The sequence below is a fragment of the Rousettus aegyptiacus genome, unplaced genomic scaffold (assembly GCF_014176215.1).
Source record: "Rousettus aegyptiacus isolate mRouAeg1 unplaced genomic scaffold, mRouAeg1.p scaffold_m13_p_6, whole genome shotgun sequence".
Taxonomy (NCBI): domain Eukaryota; kingdom Metazoa; phylum Chordata; class Mammalia; order Chiroptera; family Pteropodidae; genus Rousettus; species Rousettus aegyptiacus.
Genome location: NW_023416309.1, coordinates 2078084 through 2095470, shown reverse-complemented (window position 1 = coordinate 2095470; position 17387 = coordinate 2078084). Strand labels below are relative to the sequence as shown.

Here is a 17387-nt window from a genome sequence, read left to right as displayed (position 1 = left end):
AACTGGTATAGCCACTATAGAAAACAGTATGGAGGTTTCTCAGAGAACTAAGAATTGACCTACCATATGATCCAGCAATCCCTCTACTGGGTATTTACCCCAAAGACTTGAAAACTTATATCCCAAAAGATATTTGCACTCCCATATTTATAGCACCATTATTCACGGTGGCCAGGACATAGACTCAACTTAACTCCCCTACAATAGATGATTGGATAAGGAAGGAGTGGTACGTATATATGATGATATATAAATCAGCTGTAAGAAGAGATGGAATATTGCCACTTGTGACAACATGGTTGGATCCTGACATAATCATGCTAAGCGAAATAAGCCAGATAGAAAAGTTTAATACTACATTATATCACTTATATGTGGGATATAAATCTAAAAGGAACAAACAAACATGACAAACAAACAGAGATCAAGAAGATGGACAATAGACTAGTGGCTACCAGAGGGGATGGGGTAGGTAGGAAGTAGATCAGGTAAAAGGAGTCAAATATGTGGTGACAGAAAGAAATCTAATTATGGGCAGTGAATGCACAATATTATATATACATATTTCATTAATGAATGTCACTAAAATAAATTTATTAAAATAGTGTGATATCACTTTAACTCATCAGTTGGGAAAACTATCAAAGTGGATAAAATTCATTATTGATAAAGGTTTAGAGAAATAGGTTAAAGGGAATATAAACTGAAATAGTATTAATCTCCTTTAAATGTGTGTAAACTTTAACTAGAAATTTCTTTTCTAGATATCAATTTACATACTCACACATGTAAAAATTGAACAAAGAAGGTTTACTGAGGTACTCTTCTGGACCATAAAAATCAAAATGTCCTTCAATTATGTGACAGTTAATAAATTAAGGCACATCCATAAAATGGAACTCTAAACATCCTTCTTAAAATTCTCTCTTTCAAAGCAATTCATCTCTGCCTGTACTTATCCTTGATTCCTGTCCTGGATTTTGTATCCCACAGCCCTTTCAAAGGCTTTCAAACTTTATGAAGCTCCACTGAGTCAATAGTTTGAGGTACAGGATAATTACTTATAAATAATAATTAAAGAAATAAAGTTATAGGTTATATCAGATATAAAATTATTAATTTAATATCATTTTCTTAAGATGTCTGTATGACAGAAAGGTTATGGTGTCAATGCTCTGTAGAACATTAATAAGTTTCATTTCTAATTCAGCAATCTTATTTCAAAATGCCTTTCCTAATGAATGACGCACACCCTGTTCCTCAAAATGCTATTTCAACTAGGTTATCCTCTCACTATTTCAATTAGTTATAGTTGAGTAAATTATTTGAGACAGGTTCTTTCTATATTTGCATGGATTTTCCTCTAATATAATGTAGTTAAATAAACTAACACTTAAATGCAGAGTAATTTTTCAAGCATATATGTTAAACTTTAGGGGAGAAAAAAACTGTATCTACATGCCTAAATGTTTTTGAGAATTTTGTCAAATATTAAACTTTCAAATTTGATTTGGGTAAAGAAAGAATCCTCAAGTTTACCAGATCTTGTATATTTTATTTTTAAGGGTCATTTTAAAATTTTTTAGTATATTTTTAACAATTATAGTTGGCATACAATATTATATTATTTTCAGGTATACAACATAGTGATCAAACATTTAACTTATGAAGTGATCACCCCAATAAATCTAGTACCCATCTGACATCATATGCACATATTACAATATTATTGACCATATTCCTTATTATACGGTTTATACCTCCATGACAATTTTATAACTCCTAACTTGTCATTCTTAATTCCTTCTTTTTGACCCACTTCCTGAAGCCCCTTCCATCTGGAAGCTCTCAAAATTTTCTCTGTATCTATGAGTTTGTTTCTGTTTTGTTTATTGTATTCTTTTATTCCACATGTAAGTGAAATCATGTGGCATTTGTCTTTCTCTGATTCCACTCAGTAAAATACCCTCTAGGTACATCCATATTGTTGGACATGGCAAGATTTCACTTTTTTTATGTCTGAGTGATATTTCATTGTATATATGTGCCATCTCTTTTCCATCCGCTGATCCATCAGTGGATACCTAGGTTGCCTCCATATCTTAGCTACTGTAAACAATGCAGTAACGAACATATGGATTCACATATCCCTTCTAGTGTTTTCGGTTTCTTTGGATAAATACACAGAAGTAGAATTACTGCGTCCTTCTTTGTCTCTTGTTATAGTCTTTGTTTCAAAGTGTATTTTCCTGGTATAAGTATTGCTATATTAGCTTTTTTTTTCCATTTTCATGACATATCTTTTTCCATCCCTTTACTTTCGGTCTCTGTGTGTGTCTTTCAAACTAAAGTGAGTCTCTTTTAGGCAGCATATGTAAAGATTTTTCTTTCTTATCCATTCAGTCAACTTATCTTTTTTGTAGCATTTAATCCATTTACATTTAAAGTAACTGTTGATAGATATAGTTATTGCCATTTTATTATTCATATTTTTGTATTTTTTCTTCTTAAAGAAGTCACTTTAACATTTCTTAATACTGGTTTGTGTTGATGAATTCCTTTAGCTTTTTCTTCTCCAGGAAGCTCTTATTCTGTCCTTTGATTCTAAATGATAGCATTGCTGGGTAGAGTCATCTTGGTTGTAGGTCTTTACTTTTCATCACTTTGAATATTTCATGCCGGTTCCTTCGGGCCTGCAAAGTTTCTGTTAAGAATTCAATCAATAGTCTTATGGGAGCTCCCTTGTAGGTAACTAATTGCTTTTCTCTTGCTGCTTTTAAGATTCTTTGTCTTTAGCCCTTGGCCTTTTAATAATGATGTTTTGATGTGGGCATCTTTGGGTTCATCTTCTTTGGGACTCTGCACTCCTTGAGCTTGTATGTCTATCTCCTTTGCCAGATTAGGAAAGTTTTCCATCATTATTTCTTCAAATAAGTTTTCAATTTTTTGTGCTCTCTTCTTCTGGTACCCCTATGATGTAAATGTTGTCCAAGAGGCCCCTTCAACTATCCTCATTTTTTGGATTCTTTTTTCTTGTTGCTGTCTGATTGGGTGTTTTCTGCTCCCTTATCTTCTAAATCACTGATTTGATCCTCTGCTTCATCTAACCTACTAATTCCTCTTAAGGTATTCTTCATTTCAGTTATTGTATTCTTTATTTCTGATGGGTTCTTTATTATGTTTTCTAACTCTTTGTTAACGTTCTCATTGAGTTCACTACTCTTCCCCTAGGTACATTGAGCATCATTGTAACCAGTGTTTTTAATTCTGTATCTGGTAGATTGCTTGCTTCCATTTTATTGACTTCTTTTTCTGGAGCATTGTTCTATTCTGTTCTTTAATCTGGGCCATGTTTCTTTGTCTCCATATTTTGGTTGTGTTTTGTTTCTATATATTAGAGAGAGCTACTATGTCTCTTGCTCTTAGGAGAGTGGCCTAATGTAGTCATGTCCTATAGGACCCAGTGGCAAAGTCTTCCTTGGTTATCTAAGCTGGTGCTCCAGGTGTGTCTCTTGTATGGGTTGTATGTGCCCTCTTGTTCTAGTTGAGCCTTGGTTGTTCTTTGCACATCAGTGGGACAGATTAACCCTTAGGCTGATTGGTTTTGAGGACTGCTTGATGAGGGCTGATCCTGTGAAGCAGGATTCAATGTTGTAAGGCTCTGGTGCCTGCCTGGTCTGCCCTTTGGGTGTGTCATCCTTGGATTCAGCTCAGGTGATGTTCTGGCATGATCTGAAACTGGCCACCAAGCCTGCCACCCTGGGGTCTCCTGAGAGAGGCTCCATTGCAGGCCAAGTTCAGACGCAGCCTGTGCCTTGCCTAGGGCCACCTGGCATGAGCCACCAAGCAATCTGCAGATGGCCAACACCCATGCTGGCTTGAAGTACTTGAGAGGCCACGCCATGAACTGAGGCCAGTTGCTGCTAGTGCTGGGCTTGGGGCTGCTCAGCAAGAGGTAGGGGACACACTGAGGCCAGATGCTGCTTATTTGGTTTTGTGAACCTTTGAGAGATTTTAGGAAAGTCTGCGGCATGAGCCAAGATAGGCCATTTGCATGGAAAATCCAGTGGAAGTGGCTTGTGTGGGCCTGCATGTTGGTTGGGGTGGAGTCTCAGGGAATTACCAGGGTGGGGAAACCAGTATTAGCCAGGCTGATGGAGACTCAGATATGGTGGCCACCTGCATCTGCATGCTGGGTTGGGGAAGGGCTCAACGGAGTCTACATGTGGGCCCTTTAAAAAGGAACTCCTGTGATTCCAGCCTCTCTTACGCAGCCACAATCTTTGCTCAACTTAGCACCCAGAAGTTATGGGGACTTCTTTTCTTGGCACTGGAACCCTGGGCTGGGAAGCCCCAGGTGGAACCTGGACCCCTCACTCCTCTTGGGAGACCTCTGCAGCTGATACTGGGTCTTTAGACCATGTGTTATTTAAATAACCCACCTTCTTTTAAAGGAATAGGAGGCTCTGTTAAGAATATTTTTAACTAAAACAAAAATCTGCTAGATATACTATTTTTTTGGCTATGCCAGACAGCTTCCTCTTTATGATTTTAACAATTGAATGATATTTATTGTCATATAGCATCTTATCATATAGATTTTACATTAAATAGTCTAGCAATCCCTCAAGATATCCCCTTATATAATTCTTTTCAAAGCTGTATAGGTTTGTATTAGACCACCATATTTTTCATGATTGAATAGCAAAGACCATTAACAAATTAAGCCAGAGTTTCAGCTGCAATCCTTGATCCCACTTCTGCACTCTGGAATACCAAAGAATGGGTCCTTTTGTGATAACTCTTGGCATATTTGCACACTGGTGTAATCTCTACTGTTAGGTATTCTTCTCCAGGGTAAACATCTTTAGTTCCTTATTCCACTCCCTTAGATTCCTTACTTGATCCACATTGAAAATGTGATAACACTTACTTCACATCTGAGAAACGTTTTATTCTATTTTCCAATAGGCTAATTTGATGAACTAATAATCCAATGCTATTGATTTTAGAGCACATTCCTTTATGTGTAACCTATTCTATTCTGCCTCACTGGAAGCTTTTAGGATCTTTTCCCTGTTTGTAAATTTCACAGTAATGTGCCTTGGTGTGGTGTCTTTTTATTTCATTTTTCTGGGTAGTTAAACTTACTCTCAATCTAGAAATGTATGCCCTTCAGTCTGGAGATTTTTCTTTAATAATTAGTTCTTCGATCTTCATTTTTTTTTCTAAATTACTATTAGTTAAATGCAGGATCTCTTGGATTCATCCTCTAATCTTTTCTTTTTCTATTTTCTCTTTATTTTTTATGCTGTTTTCTGAAAGATATCTCTAACTTTACCTGCAACTCTGAATTTTTTTTTTATTTCTGCTAACATTTGTTGAATTCCTAAGAGCTCTTTTTTGTTTATTGAATGGGTCTTGTTTTAAACACCCTGTTCATGTTTCTTGATGCAGTATCAACTCTTAATTCTGTGAAAATGTTAATTACAACATTTATTTGTTTCTTTTTTCATCTGTGTTGATTCTGAATTCATTTTTTCCTTGCTTATTTGGTTCACTCAAAGGCTTTCCTTAGATATCTGGTAACCTTTGGCCATATACTCAAGCATAACACTGAGATATTAAGATGTTGTATATAAGCTATATGTGGCCCCTTGACTATATTAGTCCTTACTATATAATACACACACACACACACACACACACACACACACACACACACACACACCGTTCTCTAATTAGGAACTTCCCGAAGTCCAAGATCTTCCCTCTGTGGCAAGCTCATTTACTCAAGTAGAATTCCTGCCTGGGGAGAATAAATCTGGCTGCTCGCATTCCAAGAGCTAAGTGGAGGGAAGAGGACAGTTGAGGGAAAGGAAGGAGGGAATGTCTTAACATTGTGTTAAGTGCAGACTTTCAACTACTTCCCTTTTTCAGTCTGCGATCCCACTTCTGCTCCTAGTTAAATCAACTTCCAACCCAAAAGAACTCCACCTTCACCTCTCTATAGAGCAAGGCTTCCATCTTCTGTTATGGTGAGGAAAGAACAGCTATCTTGCTGCACAGGCTGAGAGAAGGGATCTAAGAGTCTAAAAATAATTTTAATGTAGACTTCAAACTATTCATCCTATTTTTTAGCTCCACTTTCCTTCAATTACTGAATATTTCATAGTTCTAATGTGGAAATCTGATAGTTCTTAAATGCTGCTTCCCCTCTCCATCCTGTTCTGGCAGTTGGGTTTCTTCTATGACTGAAAAGTCACTGTCCATCTGCTTTTTTAAAATTAAGTTTATTGGGGTAACATTGATTAATACAATTATATAATTTTCTGGTGTACATTGTCATTTGACATCTACATGTTCTCTTGCATGATTACCACCCAAAGTTCTGGTTCCTTCAGCTACCATATATTTGATTCCCTTTACCCACTTCACCCTACCCCTATCCCCCATATCTGTGCCCCTTTACCCTGTCTACCTCCCCCCTCCTCTCTCACCCCCTACCCTCTGGTAACCACTAGTCCATTGTCCATGTCCCTGAGTCTCTGTTTGTCCTGTTCATTTGTCCCATTTAGGTTTATATCCAATATATAAATGATATTATATGATTTTCAACTTTTTCAATCTGGCTTATTTCATTTAGCATGATTATCTTGAGGTGAATCAATGTTGTTACAAACAGCAGTATTTCGTCTCTTCCTATGGTTGAGTAATATTCCATTGTATATATGTGCCACAGCTTCTTTAGCCAATCATCTATCATAAGACACTTCGGTTGCTTCCATGTCCTGGGCAGCGTGAATAATGCTGCTGTGAACATAGGTGTACAAATATCTTTTCGGATATGGGTTTCCAAGTCTTTGGGATAAATACTCAGTAGAGGGATTGCTGGATCATATGGTAGATCAAATGTTAGTTTTTCGAGGCGCCTCCATACTGTTTTCCATAGTGGCTGTACCAATTTGCAGTCCCACCAGCGGTGTATGAGGGTTCCTTTTTCTCCATATCCTCTCTAACAGTTATTATTACTTGTCTTGTTAATTATAGCAATTATAACAGGTGTGAGATGGTATCTCATTGTGGTTTTGATTTGCCTTTCGATGTTGAGGATCTTTTCATATGTTTGTAGGTCATTTGTATGTCCTCTAGGGAGAAGTGTCTGTTCAGGTCCTCTGCCCATTTTTTGATTGGATCATTTGTTTTTCTATTGTTATTGAGTTGTATGACTTCTTTGTATATTTTGGATATTAGGCCCTTATCAGAGGTGTTGTTTGCAAATATATTTTCCCATTTGAATGGTTCCCTCATTACCTTGTTGATGATTTCCTTTGCTGAGCAGAGGCTTAGTTTGATGTAGTCCTATTCATTTATTTTTGCTTTTACTTTCCTTGCCTTTGAGGACAAATTCATAAAATTCTCTTTAAGTTCGAGGTCCATGAGTTTCGTTCCTATGTTTTCTTCTATGCATCTTATTGTTTTAGGTCTTGTGTTCAGGTCTTTAATCCATTTTGAGTTAATTTTGGTGTGTGGTGATAGACAACAGTCTAATTTCATTCTTTTGGAGGTGGCCTTCCAATTTTCCTAGCACCATTTATTAAAGAGGCTTTCCTTTCTCCATGGTATGTTTTTGGCTTTTTTTCCGAAAATTATTTGCCCATATAAACATGTATTTACTTCTCGATTCTCGATTCTGTTCCACTGGTCAGTGTGTCTGTTTTGCTGCCAATACCATGCCGTTTTGATTACTGTTCCTTTGTAGTATAATTTGAAGTCAGGCACAGTGATGCCTCCAGCCTCATTCTTTTTTCTCAGGATGGCTTTGGCAATCCAGGGTCTTTTGTGCTTCTATATAAATCTGATGATTTTTTGTTCTATTTCTTTAAAAAATGCCAATAAGATTTTGATAGGGATTGCATTAAATCTGTATAATGCTTTAGGTAATATGGTCGTTTTAACTACGTTGATTCTTCCAATCCAAAAATGCAGTATATCCTTCCATTTCTTTGTACCTTCTTCAATTTCTTTTAATAGGGTGTTGTGGTTTTCATTATATAGGTCCCTCATAAGTTTCGTTAAATTCATTCCTAGGTGTTTTACTGTTTGTGTTGCAATCACAAAAGGAATTATTTTTTCCACTTCTTTTTCTGATACTTCATTATTAGAGCATAGAAACTTTATGGATTTTTGAACATTGATTTTGTATTCAGAGACTTACTGTATTTGCTTATTGTTTCTAGTAGTGTTCTTGAGGAGTCTTTAGGGTTTTCTGTATAGAGAATCATGTTATACACAAACAGTGACATTTTGACTTCTTCATTTCCTATTTGGATGCCTTTTATATCTTCTCTTTGCATGATTTCACTCGCTAGAACCTCCAATGTTATATTGAATAAGAGTGGAGACAGTGGACAGCCTTGCCTTGTTTCTGATCATAGAGGAATGGTTTTTAGTTTTTCACCATTAAGTATAATGTTGTCATATATGGCCTTTATTATGTTAAGGTACTTTCCTTCTATACCAATTTTGTTAGGTGTTTTGATCATAAATGGATGCTCAATCTTGTCAAAGGCTTTTTCTGCATCTATTGATATGATCATATGATTCTTATTTTTTTATTTTGTTTATGTGGTGTATCACATTAATCAATTTGTGTATGTTGAACCATCCCTGTGTCCCTGGGATGAAACCCACTTGATCATGGTGTATTATCCTATTAAAATGTTGCTGTATTCGGGTTTACTCGTATCTTTAGGATTTTTGCATCTGTGTTTATGAGAGATGTTGGTCTGCAACTTTCTTTTTTGTGTTATCTTTACCAGGTTTTGGTATCAGAGTAATACTGGCCTCATAAAATGAGTTGGGAAGTATTGCCTCCTCTACAATTTTTGGAAGAGTTTGAAGAGAATAGGTATTGAATTTTCTTTGAATGTTTGGTAGAATTCAGTGGTGAAGCCATCTGGTCCTGGACTTTTACTTTTTGGTAGGTTTTTTATGATTGTTTCAATTTCCATACTGCTGATCAGTCTATTTAGATTTTCCAGTTCTTCTTGATTCAGTCTAGGAAGGTTGTATTTTTCTAAATACAGGTCCATTCCTACTAGGTTATTAAATTTGGTGTTATATACTTTTCATTGTATTCTTGCATGATCCTTTGTATTTCTGCGATGTCAGTGGTAATTTCCCTTCTTTCCTCCCTGATTTTGTTTGTGTCCTTTCTCTTTTTATTTTTGTGAGTCAAGTCAGGGGTTTGTCAATTTTAATAACCTTCTCAAAGTACCAGCTCTTTATTGTACTTATTTTTTCGATTATTTTTTGTTTTCAATTTCATTTATTTCTGTTCTAATTTCGATTATTTCTTTTCTTCTGCTGACTTTAAGCTTCATTTTTTCTTCCTTTTCTGGTTTTTTAAGATGAAGCGTTAGGTTGCTTATTTGGGCTCATGCTTGTTTTTGGAGATAGGCCTGTAATTATATGAACTTTCCTGTTATGACCACTTTTGCTGTGTCCCAAAAGTTTTGATATGTTGTGCTATCACTATCATTCATTTATGTGTATCTCCTGATATCTTTTTATTTCTTTTCTGACCCAGTTATCCTTCAGTAGCATGTTGTTTAATCTCCATGTATTTGTGGTTATCCCTGCTTTCTTTTTGCAGTTGACCTCTAGTTTCAAAGCATTTTGATCAGAGAATATGGTTGGTATGATTTCAAACCTCTTATACTTTTTGCGGCTATCTTTGTGTCCCAGTCTGTGGTCAATTCTTGAGAATGTTCCATGTTCACTAGAGAAGAATGTATAAGCAGCTGTTTGGGGATGGAAGGTTCTGTATATGCTAACTGTTTCCAGGTGGTCTAATGTGTTGTTTAAGTATGTTATTTTCTTATTGATTTTCTGTTTAGATAATCTGTCCATATCTGACAATGGGGTATTTAGGTCCCCTAATATGATAATATTTTGGTCTGTTTCTCCATTAAGTTCTGTTAGTAATTGCTTTACATATTTCAGAGATCCCTGATTTTGGAGTGTTATGTCTTCCTGGTGCATGATTCTATTTGCTTGAAATATCATTTTCAACCCTTTCACTTTGAGTCTATACTTGTCTTTGGAGCTAAGATGTGTCTCCTGGAGGCAGCACATAGTTGGGTTTTGTTTTTGATCCATTCTGCAACTCTGTGTCTTTTTATTGGTGAGTTCAGTCCATTTTTATTGGTGAGTTCAGTCTATTTATATTTAGGGTGATTATTGAAATATGAGGTCTTCTTATACCATTTTATCTCTTGCTTTCTGGTAGCTTGGTGTTTCCATTGCTTCCTTTTCCTTGTGTTTCTGTTTTATTTTGGTTGGCTTTTGTAAGTTTTCCTTTTGATTCTTCTTGTGATATGTTATATACTTCAGTTCTGACTCTATGGTATGTGGTTACCATTACAAATATGAAATACACACACACACACACACACACACACACGCACACACACAGTCATCCATTGTCTTCTGTGTGTGCATTACCTCCTCTCTCCTTTGCAAATCTGGATCTTGAATTCCTCCCCTTTTCAGTCATTATTACCTCAATTTGTTTCTATGTATGCTAAACGTTCATTACTATCTTGCTATAGCAATTCTCTTCTTTTTATTAAAGCTTATAATGCCCTGTTCTTAGTAAGTAAGGGTTGCACTCTTCTGCTTCTATTTGCCTGATAGTCATTTTGCTTCTATTTATGTATTTTTTGTTGCTGTTATTTTGTTTTAGGTGGGCTGACCCCTTTTAGTATTTACTGTAGTGCAGGCCTTATAGTGGAGAATTCTCTCAATTTCTGTATGTCTGGAAAGGTCTTGATTTCTCCTTTGTATCTAAAGGAGAGCTTAGCTGGATACATTATTCTAGGCTTGTAGTTTCTTTCACTTAATAGTTTAAATATTTGATTCCATTCCTTTCTGGCTTGTAAGAGCTGCACTGAGAAGTCCGAGGATGATCTAATGGGTTTCCCATTATAAGTTACTGTTTTCATCTTCCTGGTTGCCCTGAGAATTCTATCTTTGTCATTGATTTTTGATAACTTTAATACAATGTCTCTTGGTGAAGGACTTTTTGGGGTGATGTAATTGGGTGTTCTGTTGACTTCTTGTATTCCCAGTTCCAGCTCATTCTTTAGATTTGGGAAATTCTTGTCAACTATTTGTCTGAAAATGCTTTCTAGTCCTTGCTCCTTTTCTTTGCCTTTGGTAATGCCCATTATTCTTATGTGTCCTCTCCCGATAGTATCAGCTAGTTGTTGTATTTCCCTTTCATTATTTTTCATTCTTCAGTTTATCTCTTTTTCCTTCTAATTTATATCTAGATTTGTCTTCAATATCACTGATCCTTTCCTCCATTTGTTGACTCTATTTCCCAAGCTTGCTATTTCATCTTTCAGCTCTTGCAGTGTGTTTTTTATTTCCAAAAGTTCTATTCAGTTCTTTTTGAGGGTTTCAATCTCCTTGTTCTGCTCATCTAGCTGTTTTTGCAATTTTTGAAATTGTTTATATGACTCATTTTGGAACTCACTGTTTTTTCAGAAGTACCATATTGAATTCTCTGTCACGTAGGTCGCATATTTCTGTCTGTAAGCTCATTTTCTGCAGACTTTTTCTTCCTAAGATGCTGTTTCACCTTGGTTGTTCATGGTGTTTAATGGACTATTTCTCTGCCTGGGCATTAATGGAAGTGTATTCTGTTGTTTTTCCAGAAAGAAGATTTATTATATAAAGGTCTCTCTTTAGCCCGTTACAAAGAAGGTGCTTTTCCTTTGGTTTCAAGCAGGTGGCATCTAAGCCTCTTGGATCTCTGCTTTATATAAAGCCTAAAGTCTTTTATTCGCTACTCTCAGTTTCAGTCCCTGTCAATGTTAGCAACAGTTTTGGTAGCGTTTACTCAGATTCCCCTGGGGATTCGTGGTGTTTTGTCTCAAAGGGTATGGGGGGAAGGTCCCTCTGGGTTGGGGGTTGGGAGCTGTGGCTCAGCCTTGGTTTTGGAACCAGAGCTGGTAGAAATCAACTGTTGTTTCTCTGCAGTCCCATTCCACTTCTCTGCTTTCTGCCCTGATGACTGAGCCCTGCAGCTGGCTGCAAAGAAAAGTCCCAGCACTTCCAGACTAGGCTGTTCAGGGACGTCACTGCACCTTTTCCCCTCCCCCTCCTCCTCAAGGAGCTCCAGCAGCTGCAAGAGGCAGTTTTTTTTTTTTTTGTCTAGTCCACTACCCAACACCCAGAGTTCTGACCTGTGGTAGCTCTTATGTGCAGATCCCATGCTCTGACGTGCTGGTGTGCAGTTTGGGTGCCTTTTGTTCAGTTTTAGATGTTCGGCTTATTGTTTCAAGAGGAGCGATCTGAGGATTTCTCTCATTCCACCATGTTTTCCCAGAATCTTTCCCCATCTGCTTTCCATATTCCAAAATGGTCTCCTCTTCTAAGATGTTCTTTTGAGTTTACATCTTTTCATCTCTTCACTGTCAGTTCAGTAGGATTTCTAGAGGGAGCATTCACTAAAGCATGTGCTCAATCTGCCATGTTTTAGTGCAAAGATGTCTTAGGTCCTTGTCTCCAGAATATATTTTAACAAATTTTACCCTGGTCATGTCCTTCTACAGCTGAATTTTTAACATACAAATGAAAAACTTCAACTTTATTCCTACTGTATTTCACCTTTACTTTACTATAGCAATTTCCCCATATGGTTATTATTATAAGATTACTGTTTATATTACAATTTACCTGAATTCGAACTTCCACAGTATATTGCAAACCACTTGGAGAGACCATACTTTATTTAATTCTCTATTTCCAACCCAGAATACAGTGCCCAGGCCAGAATATTCATCAGATAAATATCTATGGAATAATGAATTTTTTTATCAACTGTCAATATGTAATCCACTTTATTATATGTTTCTCTAGCAATAAGAGTAATTTTCTCAGGTTTGGACAAATGCAAGGTATTGGGCAACAGGGAAAGCTTTTCTGTGATGGTGGTGAGTGTATGCCCTTTCATCATGGATTCTAGACTGGTAGATTAGAATGAACAAGCATTTTCTCAAAATCATGAAAATCACTTGGCCAGAAGAAGAGTCCAAATCATAATCAAAGAAGGAATGGAATGTAACAGGTCAAAGCTGAATAAGGGGCACTAAGGAATAAAATATGAAGTAACAAACTAGATCAGCAATAAGTCATACAAGGTGTATAAGGCAATAAGTTAATGAGATCCATGAGAACTTAAAAGACATTAGAAACCCATTTTATATGTACTCATGTGTGGCTTAGGGGCAGATATAAAAGTTTAAAAGCACCAGGCTGAAGTGAACACCTGCTTCTTCCCTTCTACTCATTCCTGGATTCCCCAGCCTTGGCATATGGCAAGGATGTCCCTTTTTCACCCAGTCTGAGATTCTGTCCCTAAGAAAGTCTATATGAGCTTCGGGTTCCTATGAGCTCATCTGGTGTCCAACTTTCCTCCTTGGCTCAAGCACTGGAGCACACATTTGGTGGAGGCTGTGGAGCATATCCTAAAACTTGTGGCTGCATGACAATGCCCAATGGGCTAGCTATAGTCACAAGAGGATCCTGAGGAACAGTGAAAGACAAAGAGAATGTGAATGAATGAAGTAATGAAGGTAGAAAGGGGGCAACCTTTATAACTTCAGTGACTCAGGAAGAACCAGAATGCATCCTCCAAGTTTCTTGAAGGGTTGGGTTTCCTATGGGATGCTTTCTAATGGTGAGCAATAGTATATTAGTTGAGGCCTAGAAGCAGTCTTTGGTGTAGTAGCCTATAAATTTTTCTTGTGGATTGAGACTCCTTGACTAATTTCCAGGATCAAGATGACTCTAGATAAAGTATAGATCTTGGTATGAAGGCTATAGTTACTATGAAAGATGTATGGACTGATTTTACTACCTGCTATACTTTATTACAGCATCTGGGCACTACAGGGCACACTAGCAAAAGTATTTCCCACTGACTCCTTTAAATACTATCATGTGGCTTATTAAGAAGTGGACATGAACTTATAGAGCCTTAAAAAGTACAAGATACAAATGTGGCTCTCCTTCAGAAATATAGGTGGGAAGGTCAGAAAAAAAATATCTCTTATGAAAAAGTAGGGTTGACTGGAGAAACTAAAGGTGAGCCAGCACAAAGAACCAGAACCTAACAGTCTGTTTTGGCATGGACATTTACTATACTGATACTTGTGTTCTCTTCTCAGATACTAAGGAGTTGACAGAGTAGCATAAACCCTGGGATAGCTAGCTGAGGTCCCAGATGGTTCCATATAATTCAGAATATTGGACTTGATGCAATAAGATCACCAGAAATTTCAGGTCATTGTGGTTAAGTTCTAAAAAAGACATGAAACATAAAGAAAGTTGAGAATCTTTACATCGACTTTGCCAGTGGGACATCTAAGTGACTAGTAAACCAGTTAAACTGGTAAATGAATATCCTCTATATTCCACTATTTTCAGAATCTTAAGAGGATAATTTCTGATTTTGGTAAGCATTGCTAGGTTCAAGCACCTATTTGTCTGGCCTTGCAATGGAGTTCCAAGGAAGGCTTTAGGGCCACAAGGTGCTCCAAGTAAAGAATTCCCTGGGGTTTAGAGGTTTGGGCCATCCTAATCTTAGGGTGGCCAGGAAGAAGAGTGCCTACCCATCAGGATGAGGAGAGAGCTTTCTCTTGACCCAGGGCTGCTCTACACTACTCTAGTTAGAGGTTAGTTTAACCTCTCTTGTTCTGAGTGAAACTCAGTCAGTTCTTAAAGACCACCTTATTTTTTTACTAAAGGTTCACAAACCAGCTGTTTGGTAATAGAAATTAGTCATAAGTCAAAACTGCTAATATGCCATGTCTTAAAAGACAATATATTGTAGACACCACAGATTAGTAGTACCTCTTCTGTTCTCTGCTTTCTTCCACCACTAATAACAGCTCTGAGATGATGGACCACTCAACAGACATTTATTAAACATCTACAATATACAAAGTACTGAGCTTGCTTAAGCAAAGAGAAAAAAGACAACCTTTATCTTCAAGGAATTTGTATATCAATGGGGAAATAGAAAAATAACTATTATAAGAGAAAATGAACACTCTAATAAAGATAGAATTAAAGCCTTATAGAAGCCCAGAAAAGAGAATACAATTCCAGGTGGAATTTTATGAAAACTATAAATGCTTTTAATAAGTAATTATTGGACTGTGTCTGTGGCAAAAGATTTTAATTCACTTAAAGTCACTTGGTTCTCTCTCCCTCCTCCTTTCCTCCCTACCTGCCTCTCTCCCTCCCTCTTATTTTGGACTTTACATTCCTTTATCTACTTAACTTTTCAATTTTACAAGCATTCTCTTTTCTCGAGAAAAGAGACCATTCACTACATGGCAATAAAGAACAAATTACCATAATATAATATAATACTTTTTACATATAGAAAAATATATTTAGAATCTAAAAAGTTTTCCCAGTAAAATATGAGAATTGTTACTTTCATTGTAATTTCTTTAAAGGAAACCCACCCAGTTTGGCCATTTGCCTACTAATTTGCAAATGTCTTAAGTAAATTTGTGTCTCAACCATCTTTCTGAGTTCTGTTTTTGTTCTTTTCACAGAAGTTAGAATAAAGGAATAAAGTGCTTAGGACGTAAAAATAGAAAAGAAGTTGAGTCAAAATTATATTTGAAAAGACTCCAGTAAAATTTATCATTTCATCACAAGATAATTGATAGAATGGTTAGTACACTGTAAACTCAAAAAGGAAAAGGTATCAAACAGATATTTTTTTAAAATCAGGTTACACAAAAGGAAATAAATAATCCCGGACAGTAATCAGAGAAATGTAAATCAAGGAAACTCAAGGTATTATTAACACAACAACTAAATTGGCAACATTTTTTCTTGCTGTGACAACACTAAATGTAGTGAGGTTACAGTATAACTAGTAAACTGCTAATAACGTGTTTTGCCTCTTTTGGAAAATAATATGGCAATAGATAGTAAAAGTAATACAAAATTCAGACCCATTAGCTCAAGGATCCCAATCCTAAGAATTTATCCTAAAGAATTCAACCAAAGGATAAAATTTATAGATATAACAACTTGTCAATAGTAATATTTATAACATGAAGAGGAAAAACCTGGAAACGACATACATTTTATGGATAAGTAATATCACAGTTAGAAATAAAGCTGCCTTCAGGTCTTTCAGAGTTGAAATAGGACCAGAAAGACTTCCAGAGTTGAAGCTACAAGGCCAGAAAAAACAGCCCTACAGAGCTCTAGCTTAAACCTGTAGAGGGCAACATTGATTATAAGAAAGGCAAGGCAAAAGATGAAACAGGAGCTAAGGTAAACATAGAAGGAATAAGGAAAGATATAAAATAAATGTTGAAAAGTAAAAGCAAGCTACTAATGTTAGAGACAAGACAATGACAATGTGGATCAGCTGGGAGACAGTTCGCATCTATTTAAAACAATTATTTGTAAAGATGCACCCCATTAAAGAAATGCAAATTAAAACCAAAATGAGATTCACCTCACACTTGTCAGAATGGTTATCATCAATAAATCAAAGAATGAGTGTTGGCTAGGATGCAGAGAAAAAAGAGCTCTCATATACTCTTGGTGGGATTATAAATTTATATAGCTGCTATGGAAAACAGTCTGCAGTTTCCTCAAAAAATTTAAAACGGATCTACCTTTTGACCCAGAAATTGCACTTCTGGGTATTTATCCAAAGAAAACCAAAACAATAATTCGTAAAGATCTATACATCCCTATGTTCATGGAAACACTATTTATAGCCAAGATATGGAAGCAACCTAAATGCCCATCAACATACGATTGAATACAAAAGTTATGGCTCATACATACAATGGAATTTACTCAACCATTAAAAAAATGAAATCTACCATTTGCAACAACATGGATGGACCTAGAAGTTATTATGCTGAGTAAATAAGTCAGACAGAGAAAGATAAATATCATATATTTCACTTATATACAGAATCTAAAGGACAAAAAAGAACAAACTAATCAAAAATAGACTCACAAATATAGAGGGCAATTTGGTAATGGCCAGAGGGGACGTAGGTAAGGGAACTGGGAGGATGGGGTGAACGGTTAAAGAAGTACAAATTAGTAGTTGATAGATGGTCACAGGGACGGAGAGCACAGCATAGGGAATTCAGTTAGCAATAATGTAATGGTTAGGTGGAGAACCAGAGGAGAAAAAGAGCAATTAGGGAGATCATTTTATAAACTATATAAATGTCTAACCAATGTACTGTATACCTGAAAGTAATAAAATTAAATTTAAAAAAAAAAGATGCAGCCTAGTGTTCATTGCAGAATCA

At 36.3% G+C, this 17387-nt stretch overlaps 1 protein-coding gene across 1 annotated transcript in view; it reads right to left on the bottom strand.

The window, feature by feature from the left end:
- PTPN20 (protein tyrosine phosphatase non-receptor type 20) overlaps nucleotides 1–17387 on the bottom strand; it is a 93367-nt gene that overhangs the window by 64000 nt on the left and 11980 nt on the right. The window lies entirely within an intron of this gene.